Raw genomic sequence first — 7,882 nt, 5'->3', positions numbered from 1 at the left:
CCAGTCGGCTCTATGCAAGAGACAGTAGAGCTGTAATGTACAGATTTTTAAAGGCCTGGATTTCGTTTTGCACACTACGAGGGCTAGACTAAGAGGAAAAGGAAATGTGTGCAGTAATAAATGGGAAATGATTACCAAGCCTCCATTTTATTTCCTCAGCATCCATTTTTGAGTCTATCTCACAATAATTACAGGGTGGTAGTAGGGTCATAGTAGCCTAGTGTAAGGTGGTAGTAGCCTTGTGAAGAACACACTCACCTAGACCCAGGTTCAAACCCCACTTACTACCATTGTGTCCCTGAGCAAGACACTTAACCCTGAGTGTCTCCAGGGGGACTGTCCCTTGAACTACTGATTGTAAGTTGCTCTGGATGAGGGCGTCTGATAAATGCTGTAAATGTAAAACGCAAAGATGTCAGTGGCCAAGATTTGCGAATCAAATGAACATTTCTGTCACCTCTGGAGTTTGGGGACACACAGGCAGACATAGCGGGTGCTGGTCCACTCACTGGAGGGGAGGCAAGCTTTGAGGAGGCAGGAGAAGTGACTGGCAGGCTGCAGGTTAGGGGGAACCAGAGGGGAAGACGGGATGTGCAGCCGAGCAAGTTGAGGGAGATCCGGCTTCAGTGGGGAGTGTTGGGACTGGGGCTGAGGGATGAGAGCTTTTTGGCCGGCTTGAGTACGGACATGACTGTGGTGGCAGGACGAAGGGTTCGTGGTCATTCAGGCATCAATGTACATAAGGGGTAGGCTTCGCTTTTGGTGGGGCAGTGGTGACCTAGTGATTAATGAGGCGGCTGCCAGTAGAGAAGGCTGCATAGGTCGTATAGACCGGAAGTTCGTGTCTGCTGGCCACTCATTTATAGTGTGAGCTTGATCAACACAACCTGACTGAAATTCTAGAAACTGAGCTTGAAGATTTACAGAACTAACAGACAGGCTGACAGTGGAAACTTCTGCTCAAGACTGAAAGTGTGAGACCCCAGCTCATTTGCATACAATAGGTTGCAAAAGTATTCGGCCGCCTTGAACTTTTCCACATTTTGTCACATTACAGCCACAAACATGAAGCTATTTTATTGGAATTCAACGTGAAAGACCAATACAAAGTGGTGTACACTTGAGAAGTGCAACGAATGTGCATGATTCCAAACATTTTCTACAAATAAAAGTGGGGTGTGCGTAATTATTCAGCCCCCAACTGAGTGCAGTCAGTTGCCCATAGACGTTGCCTGATGAGTGCTAATGACTAAATAGAGTGCACCTGTGTGTAATCTAATGTCAGTACAAATACAGCTGCTCTGTGACGGCCTCAGAGGTTGTTTAAGAGAATATTGGGATAAAGTTATTGAGAAATTTAAAGCAGGCTTAGGCTACAAAAAGATTTCCCAGGCCTTGAACATCCCACAGAGCACTGTTCAAGCGATCATTCACAAATGGAAGGAGTATGGCACAACTGTAAACCTACCAAGACAATGCCGTCCACCTAAACTCAAAGGCCGAACAAGGACAGTGCTGATCAGAAATGTAGCCAAGAGGTGACTCTGAATGAGCTGCAGGGATCTACAGCTCAGGTGGTCGTGCACTGCACAAAGTTGGCCTTTACGGAAGAGTGGCAAGAAGAAATCATAAGAAGTCCCATAAGAAGTCCCATTTGCAGTTTCACCTTCCAGCAGGACAATGACCCTAAACATAAAGCCAGTTCAACAATGGAATGGTTTAAAACAAAACAAATCCATGTGTTAGAATTGCCCAGTCAAAGTCCAGATCTAAATCCAATTGAGATTCTGTGGCAGGATCTGAAAACTGCTGTTCACAAACGCTGTCCATCTAATCTGACTGAGCTGGAGCTGTTTTGCAAAGAAGAATGGGCAAGAATTTCAGATGTGCAAAGCTGGAAGAGACATACCCTAAAAGACTGGCAGCTGTAATTGCAGCAAAAGGTGGTTCTACAAAGTATTGACTCAGGGGGCTGAATAAATATGCACATATTATACGTCATTTATCTGTAAAAAATGTTTGGAATCATGTATGATTTTCGTGTACACCACTTTGGATTGGTCTTTCATGCGGAATTCCAATAAAATAGATTCATGTTTGTGGCTGTAATGTGACAAAATGTGGAAAAGTTCAAGGGGGACAAATACTTTTGCAACCCACTGTACTAACAGTGATTAGATGTTTTGTGGGGGGCAGCGGGTGGGGGGCATCTGTGCAAAAACAAAGCCCGGAGGGATGGAGCCAACAAGAGAGGAAATATCATCTATTTTTTGCCTTTTTCAGCTACTGTAGTATATTTTCCATATTCAGTTTGCCTGTAATATATTATTTTCTTTTAAAAGTTTGATTTAAGTTGGCAGGGTGCTTGTTTAAAGGGACATTACCCCCTCGTGCCCCAGCATAGAGCCCCTGACAGGTTCCCAGAGATTAAGAATTTATATCTGCATCATTTAGTCTTTCCTAATGGTGATTTTGAACAAGCCATAACTCAGTCAGCTGATTAAGCTCTTGGTAACCTTGGTAAAAATTACCAGAGAACTCCCAAAATACTGCATGATGTTCTTTTCCTTTATCACAATGCAATTCTGCAAAAAACGATCTGATCCAGATAATAAATAAATTCTCCTTACCTAAGAAAAGAATGTTACAGCTAAATAGATGTTCAAAAGGAGTTTTTTAGCAGTTTTAAAATCACTTCTTCTTGATAAACAATTCACAGTTATAGCCTTTTAGAGCAATTATTACACCCATTACAACACAATTTGTTTTAACAGATTATGCAGAGTAACTGCAGTTACAATTAAGAAAAATTAGTACAACTCAGCATCTGGCCTTACATCATTTGCATCATCTCTGTTCATGTAGACACCGTAAACACCACAGGTATTTTGCATGAATTTAAGCCTTTATTACATAAGTGTAAGCATCACAGAAACGTGTTAGTGTGTGAAAGGTGAGGAACTTTGAAGGCCAACAGGAGACATGTTGAGGCATTGGGCATGGATGGCCTTGCTACTAGATAAAATATAGAAAACGTAGAGTTTGAACACTTTGTCTAACCACCTCTGTGGAAGAAGGGACTAAATTAAGGGTTTCTTTCATTGAGTTGAAATACCTTCTATCTCTGTTCATATGTATTGCTATCAGTCTCATTTGTAAAGACAAAATATACTTAAACCTCATCAGACATCACTCTCCTTTTTCTGGTCCATGTTGATTGTGGTAATTAAATAAAGCAGTAACCTCATCATTGGTGAGAGGTCAATTGTCACTTGCATCCACCTGTCAGGTTTTACCAACTTGTTCTTTTTAGCTCAGGTCTTTATGAACCTTTGTACAGGCTATTGATAAAGTGTTTTAAGAACAATTAGGGCAACTGATTAGATACATTTCCTTTCCAGTGAATGTATGCCAAGTTGGTCCAGCCATCTGAAAATATTCCATCTTCCAAAATTGGTATCATTATAATCAACATGAGCTGAATAGAAAATAAAGGGCTGAATGTATTTGTGAAATGTAAGCAACTTTGATAGTCAATAGGACATGTCTGGCATGTAGAGCATGAATGAATATGATGAGACTGAGTTTGTTCTGTGTATTTCAGATATCAATGTTACCAGACTAAACAAGTCCTGATGAGAATTTTTTTGAAGGTACTAAGAATGTAAGTAAGCATAACCAAGAAGACAATAAGGGAGACAGACCAGAGGACTCTCAGTGTGAGGTAAGGACGGAGCTTTATTAATACAACAATGAAGCAACAGAAGATTCGAGACCCTGCATACACAAACCATAAAATTATTTGAGCACAGCAAAGTACTTGCATTTGTCATAATAGGTCACAGTGATGGAGATGAGGAACTGCCCAAGAATATGTGAAATCTTCTGAGGCTGGATACCAGAAACATGAAGTTGGGTCCGATGCTTACACCACACCCCCTGTGTGGCATTTCTCCATTCTTTCTAATTATTGCCCATGGTTCTTATTATTTGCCAGGGCTTATTATTGCCTTAATTGGTTTAAAGGTGCCAAAGATCCTGATGTATTCAGAGTAAATCATTTATTGAAAATGTATTAAAAAGTGCCTGGTGTTTCCTCCTTTTCCTCATTTATCCCAATGTAACCTACACCTCTGCAAATGGATAAACAATAGCAAGCAATGTTTCACCACCTCTGTAGAAAGAAACAAAAAAAATGAAGAGCACACCCAGTTGTGCACAAGTGGTTCCTTGGTAAGAAACGGACTATTTACAAATGGTGGTGAATAGAAACCGTATGTTTGCCTATTATACAACATAGGCCATTCCTGTACACCATGAGACCAGCTTGATGTTTTCACGCCAACCTACTGTGCTTTCAATCTGCCATTGTGGCAGGTGGATAACAGGCTATTAACCATAAAATATTGCTACAGGACTCCTGGAGCAGGATAGGTAATCCCAGGCTTAATAAATTTAAATTGCTTGTTGCAGCATTTAGTTAAACTTTTTACTGGTCTTAGAAATGACTTAATAAAAGATGAATTGACTCTTCTAGGATCCTAATATTGAGGATATTTCATTTTAGTGAAACAATAATTTGTTTATTTAAATATACTACAAAAGTTTATGGTTGTCACGTTCCTAAGTCTGGGGGTCTAAGAAATGCGACAAGGGTGTGGAGAGGAGGACGTCCACTGTTACACACATAACCAAACAAAGCATACAAACAGTGCTTTTATTTACAATAAGCTAAGAGGAACAATAAAACAGCGGACTCAGCACAGCTAACCAACATCAGTACAGCCTAAAGGAAGGGGTGGTCCAGCGGGGATAACTCAAACAAGCACAAAAGTTAGCAAAAAGGGCACATAAAGCTAACAGCCTAAAAACATAGGGTCTATCACACAAAGCAACAAGACACACGAATGAGATCCACAACGGTGCTCCTTGCAGATCTCCGTGGACCCTGGGGAAACCTAAAAATAACCCATAAAAATTGAACTTAAACAAAAGGCAATTTAGAAATATTAATTACAACTGAACCGTAACAAAATCAAAATGACCTTCCCAATTCAACACACAGGGGAACATATATAATGGCTGATCAGACCATCATAGGACACATGGTGGTAACAGAAACAAAGCTGTCTTACACACAAGATATCTTTGTCTTCCTCCGCTTATCTGGGTCCGGGCCATGGGGGAAGCATCCCAAGTAGGGAATGTAGCCCTCTCCCCAGCCACCTCCACCAGCTCCTCCAGCAGGTCCCCAAGGCATTCCCAGACCATATTGGAGATATAATTGTCCTAGGTCAACCCGGGGGGCCTCCTGCCAGCAGGATATGCCCAAAACACCTCCCCAGGGAGGCGTCCAGAAGGCATCCTGACCAGATGACCAAACCACCTCAACTGGCTCCTTTCGATGTGGAGGAGCAGCGGTTCTGAGTCGCTCCCAAATGTTTGCGCTCCTCACCCTATCTGTAAGGCTGTGCCCGGCCACCCTATGGAGGAAACTCAGTTCAGCCACTTGTATCCGCGATCTCGTTCTTTCGGTCATTACCCAAAACTCATGACCATAGGAGAGGATTGGGACATAGATCGACCGGTAAATCGAGAGCCTTGCTTTCCGAGTCAGCTCCCTCTTCACCACGACTGATCGGTTCAGCGTCTGCATCATTGCAGACAGTACCCCGTCGATCTCTTACTCCCTTCTTTCCTCACTCGTGAACAAGAACCCCAAGATACTTAAACTCTTCCTCTTGAGGCAGGACTACTCTCCCGACCTAAAGTTGGCAAGCCACCCTTTTTCGGTCGAGAACCATGGTCTCAGATTTGGAGGTGCTGATCCTCATCCCAGCCGCTCCACACTCGACTGCAAACCTACCCAGCAAGAGATGAAGATCAGAGCCTGATGAAGCTAGGAGGACCACATCAGCCACAAAAAGCAGAGACGAGATTCTCCTGCAACCAAACTCGACACCCTGAGCATAGAAATTGGGCCTATTTAGGTTATGAACAGAACCAGTGACAAGGGGCGGCCCTGACGGAGTCCAACCCTCACCGGCAACAGGTCCGACTTACTGCCGGCTATGCAGACCAAGCTCATGCTCCTCTGGTACAGGGACTTAATGGGCATCCTTATTTTCGAACATGGTGTTTGTTATGGCCAAACTGTGGTTTGAACAGAAGTCCAATAACTAAACACCACTCGAGTTCAGATCCGGCGGGCCGTTCCTCCCAATCATGGTCCTCCAGGTCATGCTGTCATTGCCCATGTAAGCGTTGAAGTCCCCCAGCAGGACCATGGAGTCCCCAGTCGGAGCACTCATCCCAGGGACTCCCAAAAGGGTGGGTACTCTGAGCTGATATTTGGTGCATAAGCACAAACAACAGTCAGGATCCATTCCCCAACCCAAAGGTGCAGGGAACCTCTTGTCCCCGGGGTAAACCCCAACAAACAGGCTGAGAGTCTTGGGGCTAACAAAAAGCCAACCCCTGCCCTCCGCCTCTCACCCAGAGCAACTCCAGCAAAGGAGGGTGTCCAACGTCTCTCAAGGACTTGGGTTCCAGAGCCAATTCTATGTATAGAGGTGAGTCTGACTATACCTAGCCGGTACCACTCAACCTCTTCCACAAGCTCCAGCTCCTTCCCTGCCAGAGAGGTGATGTTCAATGTTCCAATAGCCAGTTTCGTTGTCCGGGGATAGAACTGCCAAAGCTCCCGCCTTGGTCTGCCACCCGATCCACATTGCGCCGGAATCCTAAACAGTCTGTAATGGGTAAGACAAGAATCAACTAATTTTTTTTACACCAGTCGGTTTCAGATTATGATGATCCCAAATACATGAGAAAACAGGATAGTACAACATACCTGCTCATAGCTACAGAAAATTGCATGAAAAAGGGATTTATTTCATTTAACATTTTCTAATTGGAGTTGAATATGAGAATGAAGAAACAGTTATTAGGAACATTATGTCTAAACTTTAGGCCCAACGAATATCTCTATCCATCAATCCAACTGTAATGTGAAAGGAACCCGGTTTTCTTATCATCGCTGGATTGATATGAAAGTTGTCCTCAGCCTGGGAATGCTGTGGTGGCATCTGGCAAGGTGAACTTTAATGGTAAATCTCTATCCTGTACAACCTGCATTCCATTTTGACCTCATGGACTGATGTTTGAAACGATATGCCAAAGTAGCCAAAGTAGTGAAAACAATGATGGCGAACCTGTAGCAGAGGCATGAGGAACAGGAAGCGCTGTAAGGCTCTGTTTCATAACCTAGCAGTGTGCACATTTTCTTCCCCTTTGCACAGTTTATACAGTGGCTTTTCATTAATTATAGCTGTGAGGTGTGTTTGTGTCTTTCTGTGTAGGGAAGTGCCATGAGTGATTATTTTCTGCTACGATTCAGCAGGTTCTGAATTTGAATTGCCTAAAGGTACTTTGGACAGCTGCTCTGTGTGTGTGTGTGTGTGTGTGTGTGTGTGTGTGTGTGTGCGTGTTAGTGTAGTTTATGTACATTTTGTAAGTGCAAATCTGTTCGCCAATTCTCTGTGATGGTTTCCAAGAGAGCAGAAAGTTTCAAGCTCCTGTATATATACTTACATGCACAAAGAATTGTGTGTGTGTGTGTGTGTCCTAATAAGCACCATCGTTATCCATGACCCCCCTCCTCTTTATAAACTTGTCACCTCTGGTGCCAACTCATGTCCTTCTCTTTTTTCCTCTCACCCTCCCTCGATCTCTCTCTAGGGCAGTGCCAGGCTCTCACCCCATTGGCTGCTCTGCAGGTTTATAGAATATTTTTAGGCTGGTATCCCACCAGAGAGGAGGAGGGGGCGGCCCAGTGAAGGTATATATACAACCCACCTTGTGGAAAAAGTCGATTTATCAG

The 7,882-nt window shown here is 43.4% G+C and overlaps 1 protein-coding gene across 1 annotated transcript in view; it reads left to right on the top strand.

The window, feature by feature from the left end:
- Positions 1-7,229: 7,229 nt before the first annotated feature.
- Positions 7,230-7,882, top strand: part of ky (kyphoscoliosis peptidase) — a 7,739-nt gene continuing 7,086 nt past the window's right edge. The window contains exons 1-3 of the mRNA XM_028970357.1: positions 7,230-7,246; positions 7,331-7,426; positions 7,741-7,882. The exon at positions 7,741-7,882 is cut by the window's right edge and continues 46 nt beyond it. The gene's annotated coding sequence lies outside the window, so the exon portion shown is untranslated. The remainder of the gene's footprint in view (positions 7,247-7,330; positions 7,427-7,740) is intronic.

The sequence above is a fragment of the Denticeps clupeoides genome, chromosome 1 (assembly GCF_900700375.1).
Source record: "Denticeps clupeoides chromosome 1, fDenClu1.1, whole genome shotgun sequence".
Classification (NCBI taxonomy): Eukaryota; Metazoa; Chordata; class Actinopteri; order Clupeiformes; family Denticipitidae; genus Denticeps; species Denticeps clupeoides.
The sequence above is the reverse complement of the archived record's forward strand: the minus strand, read 5'-3'. Positions and strand labels throughout refer to the sequence as shown.